We start from the raw sequence: 16,956 nt of genomic DNA on the forward strand, positions 1-16,956 counted from the left end.
CACAGTCAAAGGCTTTGGCATAGTCAATAAAGCAGAAATAGATGTTTTTCTGGAACTCTCTTGCTTTTTCGATGATCCAACAGATGTTGGCAATTTGATCTCTGGTTCCTCTGTCTTTTCTAAAACCAGCTTGAACATCAGGAAGTTCACAGTTCACATATTGCTGAAGCCTGGCTTGGAAAATTTTGAGCGTTAATTTACTAGCGTGTGAGATGAGTGGAATTGTGCGGTAGTTTGAGCATTCTTTGGCATTGGCTTTCTTTGGGATTGGAATGAACACTGACCTTTTCCAGTCCCGTGGCCACTGCTGAATTTTCCAAATTTGCTGACATATTGAGTGCAGCACTTTCACAGCATCATCTTTCAGGATTTTAAATAGCTCAAATGGAATTCCATCACCTCCAGTAGCTTTGTTCATAGTGATACTTCCTAAGGCCCATTTGACTTCACATTCGAGGATGTCTCACAAGGATGGGTCCTTAAAATCTTCTATTGTTGTGCAAAGACAAGACATCAAAGTTCTCAGTCTACAGATTACCCTATATCCCTTCACTTTCCAGAAAGTTTTAAGCAATACAGTCAAAACTCTGTCTCTAAAAGTACAGCAGACTAACCAGAAAGAAAATGGGAGTCCAGGTTGTAATAAATAATTGTTAATTTAAAAATAACAAATATTTCTTCACCAGGGTGAGAGTTACTAAAGGCAGGAACTGTATCCTCTTAGATAGGGGAGGAAGAAGACACAAGGTAACGGTGAGATTTAAAGTCAGGCAGAACTGGCTTAAAAATCTACCTTTGTCTCTTTCTGGCTTTGTGATTTGAGCAATTGACTTAACTACTATAAACCTTAGTTTCTTCGTGGATATAGTGGAAATAATAAAGACCAGAGACTTCACTGAGATCATGCGTCCCATAATGTGGCCGTTCAAGATAAGAAGTAAAAGGTTTTGATGGAGTTCACTGTATTTACCTGGTCTGTTTCACACTGTTGTTTTGAAGGCTGACAGCAGAGCCACACCCTAACTGAAAAATCTGAAATTCCAGTGTAGATAATTGATTATAGTGGCTCTATCTACCTTTCTTCCATTTGTCTCACCGCTAAGGTAACATGCAGCCCCTCCATAGTGAATATCCCCAGTATTTACAATTCTAAGCAAAAAGCCTGAAATTCTTTCCTGTACCAGGAGCTTTGCAGTTTTTTGAGCAGTGGTGTCCTTTAAAAATATCTTAAAGTGTTCCAGTAACCACTTTAAAAAAGTAAAAAGTGAAATAGGTGAAATTCTTTTAATAATATCATTTATATAGCTCAGTGTATCTGAAATATTATCATTTATGTATGTAGTCAGTATACAAATTTATTAATGACATAATTTATATTTTTCCATCCTAGGTCTTCAAAATATGGCATGTGTTTCACACTTATAGCCATGAAGCATCTCTCTAGCCAAAAAGGAAGAAAAGCTCTAAAAAGAAGAAAGAAAATAATGTAGACTATATCAGTGGAAGAATGTTTGTTTCCCTTTCACAGCCATCATGGGCAAGTTTTGCTGTACACATTGTTCTTGTGAAAAGCAGACCAACCCCAAAACATATGGCCTCCTGGAAGATAAGAAGTAAAAGGTTTGCTGCCATAACAGGGTCAAAGAACAGATAGTACAAGATGGGAAGGACCATTTTCAGATTCAACAATTGCTGTAGAATCTGGAGAAAGTTGGAAAGCAGAGTATAGAAACTAGGTAACCCGCAAATCTCACCTATCAGTTTTAAGAATTTAATAATGCTGTGAATGAAAAACGTTGCACATGAAGTATTTAGGAAACTCACAGTATCAGTGTTTGATGCATTTGTTATATAGCGTTTTCTAGCAATTTAGATATCTTACTATAATGTCATATGAATTCTTGGTCTATATTATAAATTATAGAAGCATTATTCAAGGCTAGAGTTGATAAAACTCTACTTATTAATACTCAAAGTAATGAAATGTATAGATTATGATTCAATATATCTAAGCACTTAATGCCTGGAAAATAAAAAGTACTCAATATTTATGAATAAAATTTGTGTAAGCCATTTTCATATTACCTTGTATCATGTAAAGGTCCTGTTTTTGGATATAGCTATGAAATTTTATGGGCTTCACCAGGGGCTCAGTGGTAAAGAATCTGCCTGCAATGCAGGAGACACAGGAGATGTGGGTTCAGTCCCTGGTCAGGAAGATCCCCTGGCGGAGGGCATGGCAACCCATTCCAGTATTCTTACCTGGAGAATCACATGGACAGCAGAGCCTGGCAGGCTACAGTTCATGGAGTCATAAAAAATCAGACACAACTGAAGTAATTGAGATAATATGCACACATGTAATTTAATATATGGTATGTATGTGGGAATGTATGTGTTGGAGGTAATTTAGCAACAGATATCCTTGTATTTCATCTTGTGCAACTGGCTGCCTCCTTGAAACACTGCTTAACCTCTCAAAGCTTGGGGAGGAAAGCGTTAAGACATTCTGGATAAAAATTTTCAGCTAGGCAGTGGGCATAATATTCTGATCCAGAGTGGAATCTAAGCCTCTTCAGATAACATAAACCAGGAGCCTAAAAATGGTTTTGCCTGTGTATATTATATGCACAATATAAATTTTATCAATTCTGTGCTGAAATTTTAAAAGTTTCACTGATAAGAAGCAAATTCCAAAACATATGACACAGTAATGTTAATTTCTAATGTCAGATTTTCCTTTAGAATTGCCCCCAAATTACAAACTTTTTTTAAATTATTTTTTTAACCAATGACTGGCTAATAACTGATGAGTTTGACACCATTATTAAAAAATTAATCATAGCAGGAATTCAGTCATTGGAATTCAGTATTAAAGTTTTTGTCCTACCTCTTAGGTTTGCTAATAGGATTATTTAGCTAATGACTGTAAGGTACTTGATGCTCCTCAAAGGCTATGGAACCGAAATAGTGCTCCTATCAGTTCCTTACATCTCCTGTGATGCTGGTCCCCAGTGGGGACACAGCCTGAGTTGGATTTGTGAACGTAATCCTTCAATCTAAGGTTCTCAGATAGTAAAATGCATGATAATTGTCTTAAATCTAAAAAGAAGCAATTAAAATTTTAAAATAATGCCCTCAGGTAATCTACTATTAAAAATTGTAAATGTAGTGTATGGATGGGAATGCTAATAATTTGATCTAACACAATATAGTATCTATTTTCTAGAAAATTGTTTCCCTTCTCATTGGTATTTTTTAAAAGGATGACTGAAGATGTGTCAAATGACTAAAGTCCTTGGTAGGGGTTAAGTGTCTGAGTCTGGGACAGACTCTTCACCAAATTGATAGATGAAGCTGAACCACATGAAATAGCCAATTTTGTAAAAACGGTCAAAAATTGGCAATTTAGTATGGTCAAACTTAATAGTTTTCAGGAATAAGGACAGCGAATCTAGCACCATATCACTAAATGCTTAAATGTTTAGAAATACTTAATTTGTAACTTGAATTTTAAATATGCATATTTAATATACTAAATCTTTATAATTTTTCAGGAAAAAGTTCTGTCTACCACTTTACTTTTGGTTCCCCCAGCGCTTAAATGTAGCTTGCCTGAAAGACATTTTGTTTATATTTGGCTTGAATGTGTTCTGAATTACCCTTCATATGTGTCTATTTAGTATATCTACCTAGATAACAAATTCTTTGCAAATGGACTATTCTCCAGTTGTTTTATTTCCAATTCAGTGTTCTGCATACACTTAAAAGAAGCTGTAATGGTGATGGGTGGGTTGTTTATCTTCAGCATGACTAATTAGCAGTGAGACTACTTACAGGCATTTGTGGTGCTGTTTAATTTTTCTCTGTACTGTTAAACAGGAAACTATTGATATTTGTATACCTCCAGACATCACTTTAAAAAGAACATCAGTCAAATCAGACTTCAAAAATACATTTAAAGCACAATGCTTCAATCTTGGAGAGCATTCTGATATAAGGTATAAATTGAGCTAATAAATTGAGCTAACACCCATTATAGTACACTATGTTATTCAGTAGACAGCTTCTTAAAAATATAGCTTCAAAGGACATTATGTGTTATAACTTTTCTTGCCAGTGAATCTTAGGATGTATTGTGTTTCCCATCTTTCATAACTGAAGTGGACCAGAGGTTTGAACAAAACTGGAAACTAAATTTGAATCCCAGTCCTACCAATGACACAGATTTACAAAGTGACCCAGTGCACGTAGCTTTCCTGTTCACTTTCTAGATGGTTAGACATACACATTCTCATATATTTGGGGAAATTCTTTTCTAATTGTCTACTGTTGCACAACAAACCACCCCAAAACTTAGTAGCATAAACAATAATCACTTGATCATTCTGGGCTCAGCTGGGTGGTTCTTGCTCATACCTCTACAGGTTGTAGTCAGACTGGGACTAAAATCACCGTGAGCTCTGAAGGCTCAGCCTTCTGAGGGCTGGATAGTTGGGGCTTTCTGCTCTCTCTCTCTCTCTCTGTCTCTCTTTCTTTCTCTTTCTATGTAGTCGGTGCAAGTAGTCTTTCCATCATGGTGCCACAGGGCTCCAAAGTTGCACAACCCCAGAAGAGGGCACCAAGTAGAAGCTGTATCGTGTTTTATAACCTAACATAAGGAATCACAAAGTATCACTGCTATCATAGTTGATTAAACAAGGCAGTAACAAAAGCCCTCCCAATTTTAATGGGAGAAAATATGGACTCTACTGCTTGAAAGAGCATGGAAACATTCTGGAAGAGCACGTGGGACCAAACATATCACGGCTATTTCTCTAAAATCTACCACAAGCTCTAAAAATCAAGTATCATTCTACCCTTTATGATATTTATATAGAGGGCATGTGTGCTAAGTGGCTTCAGTGTGTCCGACTCTTTGTGACCCTTTGGACTGTGAGCCCACGAGGCTCCTCTGAGCTCCATAAGTGGAGACCTGGCTTTCCACTGTAGCACGCATTTTACAGACTTTGCATGCCTAGTTGTGATGTATGGGGAGCCCCAAGCACAAAGAGGCATACACATGCCCAAACAGCCAACTCAATAGTGTGGTTGTCTGAAATCTGAAGCCAATATTTAGAAACATGAAAGCACAGCAAGGTGTTTCCTTCACCTTTAATAAGAATCTCAGTTATTTTCATTTTGATCATTTATTCTGCTCTAATAAATTGCTTCAGCCAATTTACCTTTCCTATAGTTAATCAAGAACCCCCTCTCCTTTCTTTTAACATCCTTTACAACATCTGCAAGTCTTCATTCTCCCTCAGTGAATCATCTCTTTTCATCTTTTAGATGCTGACCTAGTAAACACAAATACTTCTGTGCACACTTGAAAATTGTACTTGTTACCCAGTTTTTCAACAGTTTTCTCTATTCTGATCATTATATTATGGATACAGCTCTACTGTATAAATTTCAATCTCTGTGTTCCAAAGTTACTCTTCTTCCTACAAAAGTACTGGCTCTTTGTCTGGAGATACTCACTATGCTCATTTTTCACACTGTAACCCATGTTACTCTCATTTTACTCTGTACAAATCATGTTATTTATTTATTCAAAGATTAGGAAGATGGTAAGTATAATATGTCTTGTCAAATGGCCATCTATGAAACTAGAACTTTAAATTTTTCTGCCCAATCTTGGGGAAATTAATAAAAGGAAACCATTATTTTTTGGTATAAGTATCCCCCAAAATGGTATTTGTGTTTAGGTTATACACATAGTTTGAATAAATTTTGAGGTAGCTTTAAAAGCTAAGTTCCTGTCAAATTAAATTTAATAAAATTCAATGAGTGTTTATTGAATATCAATTCCATGTTCTGCTAAGTGCACTGTGGGTTATAGAAATGACAAAAACATCTACCCTGTCACTAAAATCTTACAACAGGGACAGGAGAATTAGAAAAGCCTCAGAGTAACCAGAGATTGAATCACAGGGAGGACTAAGGTAAATGTTACAACATAACACACAAAGTGATATGCAAGTCAGAGGAAAGAATACTTCTGGCCCACAGGTTCAGTTCAGTTCAGTTCAGTCGCTCAGTCATGTCCGACTCTTTGCGACCCCATGCATCGCAGCACACCAGGCCTCCCTGTCCATCACCAACTCCCGGAGATCACTCAGACTCACATCCATCAAGTCAGTGATGCCATCCAGCCATCTCATCCTTTGTCATCCCCTTCACCTCCTCCCCCGAATCCCTCCCAGCATCAGAGTCTTTTCCAGTAAGTCAACTCTTCGCATGAGGTGGCCAAAGTACTGGAGTTTCAGCTTTAGCATCATTCCTTCTAAAGAAATCCCAGGGCTGATCTCCTTCAGAATGGACTTGTTGGATCTCCTTGCAGTCCAAGGGATTCTCAAGAGTCTTCTCCAACACCACAGTTCAAAAGCATCAATTCTTTGGCGCTCAGCTTTCTTCACAGTCCAACTCTCACATCCATACATGACCAGATCCACAGGTTAGAAAAGTTTAAAAGGAGTAGGTAGAGGGTAGACTAGATAGATTCTAATGGTTAGACATAATGTTCATAGGCTTGGATGACAGAATAGTATTTCAAATCTAAATGATAGTATGAGCAAAACTGGACTAGTTAGTAACGATACTTGTCTCACTAATCTACCTATCTACTCATCTACCTATTTAATTTTTCATCTGTAAGTCTTCATCCTGTCTTATTCCAAAAGATGACTTATATAAAAATGGAAAAAGTCAAGGTAGAGAAAATATAGCATACAATATTGACATCAATAAGAAAATTAGGAATTAATTACATATTTCATAGAGCCCTGGGTTAGTAAAGTTGACACAAATTTTACTCATATGGAATACCAGCTTACTAGAGGAAGCAAAAGTGATCAGTTTTGTGACTGAATTTATCAACAAGAAAAAAAAAAAAAAACTTTGAGAAAGCATATTGATTTGTTAAACAGTTCTGTTTATTAGGCAGCTTGAGTATATAATGGTCAATATCACAAATGGCACACCTGATAACAAATGTAATAGCAGATTAAGGTTAGTAGCAAATTTACGTGTATTCACTAAAAGCTAAAGATCAAACATTAATGTATAACTTAGTAAAGATAATCTATATGGGATGTTGGCAATATTATTTCTGTTTTTCAAAATAGGAAATACAGATACATGCACAGTAAATTGGTCACCAAAGAGCACACAGCTAATAACTATTAGAGTTTGGATTTGGATGTGAATCCAGATTTGTACTTTAATGTGAGAGTAAAACTGGTTAGTAAAGGATAGAAAATAGGTCCAGAAAAAAACTATAGGCAGAAATCATCCACAAAGTTTGATTATGATGAGAATGATTGAGATTATATTATCAGGATTAAAATGAAGCCCTTTCAAGACAAGGGAAAGAATAGTTCTTGGCTGGAAGAAGCAGCTTTAGGGGGAAAGTGAGAATGCTAAAGAGAGGCTGCTGGAATAGAACCTAAACAAAGATGAGAACAGAAGTGATGAAGGGTTTAGCCTAGGCAAAGAGGCAGAATTTGTCTTCCTGGAACAGATTGTGAAGAAAAGGAATAATATCACCCAAAGAATCCAAGAAATAGTACAACCAGCCTCCCAGCAGGTTGACTGTACTGTACCACTAAGTCGCTTCAGTCGTGGCCAACTCTCTGCGACCCTGTGGACTGCCCACCAGGCTCCTCTGTCCATGGGGATTCTTGAGGCAAGAATACTGGAGTGGATTCCCATGTCCTGCTCCAGGGTATCTTCCCAACCCAGGGATCAAACCTGCAGCTCTTATGTCTCCTCTACTGGCAGGCAGGTTCTTACCACTAGTACCACGTGGGAAGCCCCCCAACAGGTTTAGAATCAAATAAACTAGAGTTTGTTGAGATTTCTAGATTAAAGTTCAAGTGAAATGTCTTATGTTGCCCTTTGGCCCATAAAAGAACCAGCATTCAAGAGGAAAATAATAGGATATCATGTGGCCATTTCTCTTATTTCATTCCATTTCCAACCTTTATGAAATCAATCATGTCTGGAAATGTATACTAATCTGGGGATAAGAATAAAAAGATTTCTTTATTAGTCATGGACTTGCCACCAACCTAAGATTTGCATGGCATTTGGGAAGATCAGTTTAGCTTCCAAATTGTTCACTTTGGACTACTACTTTTGGAGCCTCAATATCACCATATAAAAATAGAAAGCTTAATATTTGCTTTTTGAATTTTATTAAGGATTAAATGTGCCTAGGATACACTAAACAATCAATAAATGTGGGTTTGTCCCTTCCTGTACCTTAAATGGCACATATTAAAATCTGACAGCTGGATAAAGATCCTAAATAGAAGAGCAGTAAATGCTTCCTTTTCTGGTATTCCTTTATTATTTTATTTCCAATTCTTTCAATATTTATGCAATGCCTTCTGTGTGACAAGCACCCAGATCTCCTTGAAAACCATATATAATCTCTGGTTTGGTCAGCATTCTTCTTGAGTCTGTCCTCTGGCTCTAACTATTTTTAAGCTAGTTTGTCATTTTTATTACATTGGTACTTAAAGTCCTATCTTAATATAGATCTTGATCCCCTTAAACTAAAATGCTGGTTTTTGCTTCCCATCTCACATCTTTTATATAGGTTCTGTATCCTGTCTCAAGCTAATACTCTGTTCCTATGCCTCATAAATCTTGGTTAATCTTAATTTATTAGTCTCATAAATTAATATGGTAACATATCAAATATGCCTTAAATGCCTTAGACAAAAGAAAATGAGTGAGAATAAAATGTAAATAGTTTTATTGGTAAAGGAAAAAAATAAAATTAATCATTTATAATCTGAATTATTTCCTATTTAATCCTTCCAACCTAGAATTTGTCTTATTTAATCTCCTTTCTCAAAGAGCATCATCAGCATTTGTGTCACATGGGATCTAAGCGGGAAACTGATGGTACACTCTCCTGTTATGTAGCTTATAGGAGTTGGTTCAGTGAAACAAAAGAAGCACTTGGACCATTAAGAGCAGAAGGTCACTGCAGCATCTAATCTGAGAGGCAAGGAGAGGGAGCAGTTACTGGAACCTCAGAGACAGCTATGTGGAGAGGGCTATTTGACAGGGGCTGTTACCTTTGGCAGAGAGGTGTGACCCCAGAGCAACTCAGCAGGAAGGAAGCACAGGAAAAACAAATACTACAATCTTATTCTTTTTTATTATTTCAGGTTTATTTATTTGTTTATTGCCAGTGATAATCACTTGGTTAAACCCAACCAAAGGAAGAAAGAAAGGGAACCCATTGTTTATTCCACATGGATCAATGTTCTAGGCTATAAAAGGATGAAAAGTAGACCTGGAGAGACAAAAGGGAGCTATCCAGAGAAAACAAATAATCCAATGTGAAAGAACTAGAACAGCAGTGTAAACCAAATGCTAAGGGGACAACAACCCAAAAAAAGAGAACTCTGGTCAGATTTCTATGGCAGGGAAGGACAACGTGGAAGACAAATGGAAGATGTGAGGCAAAAATCATATTCCCCACTGAGGGATTATTAAGAAAATAAATACTTGGTGTTTTTAGAATTTGAGTAAACCTATAGAATTACAAAGAAGTGAATGGAAATGATGGGGCCAAAGATAGGCTAGAATGCCAAATTCAGTAGTATTGTATTTATTGTGCAAATTATGGGGATATATGAGTATTTTACAGAAAAGAGCTGTATAATCATCCTACTGGTACAAAGAAGATGAGAAGAAACAGGAGGACTCTTCAAGACCATCTCAGAAATTTGAAATGATCCAGCCAAGCAAAGAGAAAGACATGAACTGGTTCTGTGCAGAGAGACTTGAGTAGAGGCGATAGATTTGGAAGACCTTAATCAACAAATCAACAGTCTTTAAAGATTCACTGGATATAAGGCATGAGTTAAAGAAGAGAAGTGGTGATCAGGTAGACTGTGACACCATGCATACTAGTCTTCATAAACCTAACATAAACCCAACAGTTAACAATGCCTGTTAACACTCATTCCTGCATACTCTGTGCCAACAATGTTGTAAGCCCTGTTTTATATTAAGCCATTTAATCCTCACAGCAATCACCCCACCATTACTTAGAATTAAACTGAGGCACAGGAAGATTAGGTAACTTACCTACTTTCACACAGCTGACAAATGGTAGACATAAGTTTGATAATTGGACAGTTTAGCTGCAGAGTGAAGACAATGATTACTTCCTTATACTAATTTCTGGCTCATTTGAAAAGTTGCCATGCTTATTTGTTTAATTGGGTATTTTGTTTATAAACAGAGAGAATGATTCATATAAAGTTAGAGCAACCTTTTTCACTACTTTCCTTGCAACTCATTGAAGTTTCCTTTTGAACATTTCATGGAACAAACTCATAACATCTACCAACACTATTGCCACCCACAAGATTAGAATTCAAACAAATGCGTATACTTGAATAACTAACTGCCATTTAAACAATTGTTCCCTACATTGAGCTGTGATATCTCGTGCTCTTGCTCCTCGGAAGAAAAGTGATGACCAACCTAGACAGCATATTAAAAAGCAGAGATATTACTGTGCAAACAAAGGTCCATCTAGTCAAAGCTATGGTTTTTCCAGTAGTCATGTATGGATGTGAGAGTTGGACTATAAAAAAAGCTGAGCACTGAAGAATTGATGCTTTTGCACTGTGGTTTTGGAGAAGATTCTTGAGAGTCCCTTGGACTGCAAGGAGATCCAACCAGTCAGTCACCAAGGAGATCAGTCCTGAATGTTTATTGGAAGGACTGATGCTAAAGATGAAACTCCAATACTTTGGCCATCTGATATGAAGAACTGACTCATTTGAAAAGACCCTGATGCTGGGAAAGATTGAAGCGGGGAGGAGAAGGGGACAACAGAGGATGAGCTGGCTGGATGGCATCACTGACTCGATGGACATGAGTTTGAGTAATCTCTGAGAGTTGGTGATGAACAGGGAATCTCGGCATGCTGCAGTCCATGGGGTCGCAAAGAGTCAGACACAACTGAGCAGCTGAACTGAACTGATATCATGCTCTTATTCTGCCTTTCCTGCTAGACACCAATTTTATCCCAGCCCCGTGCAAAAGAAAAACAGTGCAAGCCATAAATGAGACACAGGTATACTTTTAAAAGTTCTAGAAGCCACATTAAACAAAACAAAGCAATACAAGGTACAAAGTTCAGGAGCAGTCCAGAAGTCCATCCTCATTTCCAACACCAACTACAAGGCAGGTCTTCAAGACCCCCTCACCTTTGTTACCGGTTGCATCTTCAGGGTCTATGGGACCACTCAGTATAAGTAATTTGCTAGAAGGGTTCAGGGAGCTCACTGAAAGCCTTTATACTCTTGGTTACGGTTTATTACAGGGGAAGGGTGAGAGTTAAAAAGCAGCCATGGGAAGAGCTACAAGAGCAGAGTCTGGGAAGGTTCCACCCATGGAGTTCCTGGTTATATTCTTCCAGGAGAGTCATGTGCTAACTTTCCCAGCATCATTGTGGGTAAGATGCATGGAGTATTGCCAACCAGGGACACTTTCCTTAGACATGGTGTTCAGAGTTTTTATTGGAGCTCCATCACATACATAACTGACTGCCAATGTGGTTGACCTCAATATCCAGACCTTCTCAAGTTTGAGCTAATGCCATTTGACTCAAAGCCCTCATAAATCACACTGTTACACCGTCTGCTGGTGCCCAAGACTTCTAGGTAAATGGACACCCTTATCAATAGAACATTCCAAGAGCTTAAAAATTACCTTCCCAGGAGTTAATTACAAAGACCAGGCTTTTTTTAAGTAGGGCTAAATTCTATACTAAACACAGGTGAAATTAATTTTAATGGTGTATTTTATTTAGCTCAGTTTATATAAAATATTATCACATAATCAGCATAAAATATTATTGATTTATTTCATGTCTTTCCCATATTAAGTCTTTGAAATCTTGTGTGTATTTTATATTCACAGCAGATCGCATTTGAACTAGCTTTATTTCAAGTGCCTTAGAGCCACATAGAGCTAATGCAGCCAAATCTAACAAAAGTATTATATTGTTTGTGGGCATGGCTATCAGCGTGTTCTAATATTTTTAACCTATTGTTACAAATGTATTCATTAGCTATCGCATAAAGCCTATGTTTAACATATATTTTTTTAAGTACAAAAACAAAGGCAGTATCAACAAATAATCTCCTTACCTTCCCATTTGAAATCTCAGTTGTTATTCCTTATGGAGGTAGTCACTCCTCTGGTGTATTTTGATTACTTTTAGATTGATTTTCAACTTGGTCATAAAGTGACACTGTAGATGGTTAATGATCTACCTCTTGTCCCTTATAATTCAGATTTCTACTTGCAGTGTCCCTGATTTTTGCAAAGCATTTAATGTCCCTTCCCTTTCAACAGTATCTTTGACAATCAGAGCAGTAAGGGTGAGACTAGAGAATTCCAAAATATTACTTTTTGTGTGCAAACCCTCCTCTTCCTGAAAGGGATGTTTGATTTATCTTCACCTGAAAATATTTCAAGAAGTCTGCCAAAGCCTTAAAAATATCTAGAGTCTACCCAAGTTACCATCAAAACTAGTAGGAAGCACTGTTAACTATTAGAGAAATTATTATTTTTCAAAATTCTCTATTCTAGTTGCAGTCTAACACTTTAAAACTTATATTTAAGCAACAAGGGAAAAAACACTATAGTATATGTTGGCTTACACTGTTAAGTATATGTTAAGTATGGCTTCTTTTGTTTATGTATAAACATTAAAAAGAGGATGTTAACAGTTCTAATGGTGGCTATTGAAATGCTGAACTGTAAAGGTCAAAGTCAGTCTGCAAGCGCTTTCCCACTCCTCCTTGGACTCCTTCCTTTCTCCTGTGTTGCATGACCTCCTGCAGTGGTAGGGCACATTGTGGGGTGGTAGTTAGTCCAAGTGTGCCTTGAGGATTTTGAATTCATTCGTTCTGCAGTAAATTGTACAGTATTATCGATCTCATATAGTTCCCTTGTTTTCTCCATTCCAAAACCTTAGAATCATGCTTCTGTACTGAGTTCGCTTCCATCACAGACACCATTTCATGTGCAGCTGGCTCTGTATAGGTTCTGTTGTTTGCTGATTTTAGAACCTTTTGTCTGTAATCTTATCTGTTGTTTGTATTGACTAGCTATGAGATAGACAGTTCTGATGTACTGAAGTGCTCTAGAACGCAGCACTCTTCCTACCTAAATATGGGAGGTAATTTTCATTTGGGGGTAGGGGTGGGGGGGTCATCTGGATATACACCATGGACTGTAGCCTACCAGGCTCCTTGATCTGTGGGATTTTCCAGGCAAGAGTACTAGAATGGTTGCTAGTTCCTTCTCCAGGGAATCTTCCTGACCCAGGGATCAAACTAGGGTCTCCTGTCGGGAGCCACGTTAGGCATTACTGACAAAATGGAGGCACTGTCCCCAGCCAGCCCCCTCTCCTCATTCCGCAGGCACGGATCCCGGGATGAAGGAGTTAGGCCTTGTAATTCTGATTTGTCTTTTCCTCTCCTCGGCTGAGTTGACTGAAAAGGAATATTAAGGTGCTTATTGTTCTTAAGAGGAGCATGAGAAGGCACAAAGCCTTCTGCAGTTGTGCTCAGAAAATAATTCATAAAGTTGATCATTGACATTTGTTCAAGGACTTTTACAAAAGAGTGTTGCAGGATGAGCACATAGGCCATAGCTTGAGGTCATGGGAGGGATTGATACCTGAAGCCTATTTGTGAGGAGAATGTTTTTGGTAAAGGAGTTTACTGAATTTAGGGCTTAGAAATAATTAAAATAGTTAGAAGTTAAAGATTTAAGAAATGTTGTAAAGTTAGCATATTTTACTATAGCTTATAGAAGTTAGGAATTTTTAGAGACACTGTAGCTAGAAGCCTTTTTAAGAGATAGTGAGCTCAGGATGTTAGGGGCACACAGGATTTAGGAAGATAAGTAGTAAACTGAGGAATGTAGCATGAGTTACAATGTAATCACAAGTTAACTATGGGACACATTAGAAGAGGTAGATAATAGATGATAAGGCTGATTCCGAGAGAATCACTGAAGCAGGAACTCTGAAGAGCAACAATGATTTATGGAGATAATAAATCTGGGAGAGGAGGAACTGAAAATGTCAAACCTCTGGCCTAATGTTTTTGTAAAAGTATAAAAGAGAATCTTAAACTTGGAATAAACAGGCAGTCCATAGAAAACTGAGAGGCTGTCTCATTCGCCCACACCGTCCATCTCTTCAGGTTGAATCCCTGGTTGCTGGAGTTGGACTCTGGCAGTCTCCCGCATTGCAACGATCTGGGAGACGGGGCTTCGATCCCTAGGTCGGGAAGATCCCCTGGAGAAGGAAATGGTAACCCACTCCAGTACTCTTGCCTGGAAAATCCCACGGATTGAGGAGCCTGGTGGGCTACAGTCCATGGGTCCCAAAGAGTTGGACATGACTGAACTACTTCACTTTCTTTCAATTTAATCTGGATATTAGCACTTTGTGCCTAGAAAATTAGCACTCTGGAGAAGCCACATTTCACCTCTTGCAGCATGCTCACAAATGTGTGTGTTTATCAGCTGATATCCCAAGACTTTTTTGTGACCTTTAAAAGCCCTTTCCCATTTTAACTGTTGACAGACACATCTGTTGACTGTTTAGTTAAAACTCTTAATCCCTTTCTCTTCTTATGAGCTGAAAATGCTGTGTCCTCTTCTTTTTGGTCCCTTGCCCTGGTAACATTTATGAACAGATAATTAGTGCTCCTGATATAGCTGGGACTCTTGTTCTTTCCTACTAAGACAGTTTTGTTTTTTCATTTTTTAAATATTATCTTAATATCTCCTCTCCTTTCAAGGCCATAAGTGATTCTTCCTTTAAAATATTACATGATGTATTGAATTGGAAATATTACTTCAAAATAAACTGCATTTTACTGTAAATTAGTGACCTATCAAAAAGACCTTACCACCAACCAAATCAATACCCTGACCACACATATATGAAGCAGAGCTGGATTTTTAACTAATGCATCTTGTTTTAGTCAATTTGGGCTGTTATAGCAGAAAACCACAATCAGAAGTTGTTGGTGGCTTAAACAACTTTCATATCTTGCAGTTCTGAAAGCTGGGAAATCTAAGATTAAGGTGCTGGTGGGTTCTGTGTCTAGTGAGAACCCACTTCTTGGTTCAAAGACATCTTCTCTCAGTGTCCTCTGTGGTAGAAGAGGCAATAGAGCTCTCTGGGGTCTCTTATAAAGAGCACTAATCCCATGCATAAGGACTCCAATCCATGATTTAATCTCTTCTTAAAGGCTGCTGCTGCTAAGTTGCTTCAGTCGCGTCCGACTCTGTGTGACCCCAGAGACGGCAGCCCACCAGGCTCTGCCATCCCTGGGATTCTCCAGGCAAGAACACTGGAGTGGGTTGCCATTTCCTTCTCCAGTGCATAAAAGTGAAAAGTGAAAGTGAAGTCGCTCAGTCGTGTCCGACTCTTCGCAACCCCATGGACTGCAGTGATAGAGGCTCCTCTGTCCATGAGATTTTCCAGGCAAGAGTACTGGAGTGGGGTGCCATTGCCTTCTTCACTTCTTAAAGGCCCCACCTCCTAATATCATCACATTGGGGATTAGGATCTCAACATATGAATTTTGGGGGCCACAAACATCTCTTTAGGTACAAATATCCCTGGAAAACACACCTGATATTATTGCACAATGTACTAATAATATATTCATTCAAATAAATGAAAAGTGAATAAGCAAAAGGGATCATTTACTAACTAGAAGATGTGGCCAAAAAGGAAAAAAAAAAAAAGGAATTCTGTGTTGATGACTATTATGGTGACATTACTTTTCTGAATCTATCCACAGGAATAAAAAACAAAACCTCAGCTAGGTTGCCAGATAAACTGTAACACAGTTAAAATTGAATAACTTTTTAGTACAAGCATGTCCCAAATATTACATGGAACATAATTATACTAAAAACTACTGCTGCTGCTGCTTAGTCGCTTCAGTTGTGTCCAACTCTGTTCAACCCTATGGACTGCAGCCTTCCGGGCTCCTCTGTCTGTGGGATTCTCTAGGCAAGAGTACTAGAGTGGGTTGCCATGCTCTTCTCCAGGGGATATTCCCGACCCAAGATCAAACTTGGGTCTCCTGCATTGCAGGCAGATTCTTTGCTGCTGAGCCACCAGGGAAACCCATACTGAAAATTATACATTGCTAATCTAAAATTCAGATTTAACTTGGTGTTCTGAATTTATTGGCTAAACCTGACAACTTTTTTTGATAAATCTGGTGACAAACTCTACAGCTGTATAATGTATGTAGTATCACCATTTGTCACAGAGGGCAGTAATGGGCAACTCACCAGTGTAAGAATAGGAAAAGCCCTGAATTCCAGCCATGCTCTCTGCAAAGAGCAGCAGGCCTCAGGAGGACAACTGAAACTAGACAGTTTTCCCTCACTCTCCAAGTTTCAGATGAATGCAAGGGGCCTGCAGTGAGGTTTAGAGGAACTAGAGCAGGCTAGTGTACTAGGGTGGGCTCCCTTCAAGATGAATGGAGAACTCACTTGGAATAGATTCAAAAATTAGCAAAACAAGGACAATTGATACAGATGAAAAAGGAAGGTCCAGAGAGTTAGGAAGGGCCACAAACTAGAATATCTGTAGGCCTTATGTTTGAACAATTCACAAGGACAGTGAAGAGGAGCTCTAATGCCCGGAAGTTAGAAAATCTATATTGACCACTTTTACCTTCTAGATGTCCATTGTTTGAGGACTGGTTGAATAAATAATAGTACATTCACATAATTAATTACAATGTGATCGTACAGAGGAAAGAAGAATATCTCTATATACAACCATGGATGTATCTTCAGGATATATTATTACCTGAAAAT

Source organism: Bison bison, unplaced genomic scaffold (assembly GCF_000754665.1).
Source record: "Bison bison bison isolate TAMUID 2011002044 unplaced genomic scaffold, Bison_UMD1.0 scf7180017864451, whole genome shotgun sequence".
Lineage (NCBI taxonomy): Eukaryota > Metazoa > Chordata > Mammalia > Artiodactyla > Bovidae > Bison > Bison bison.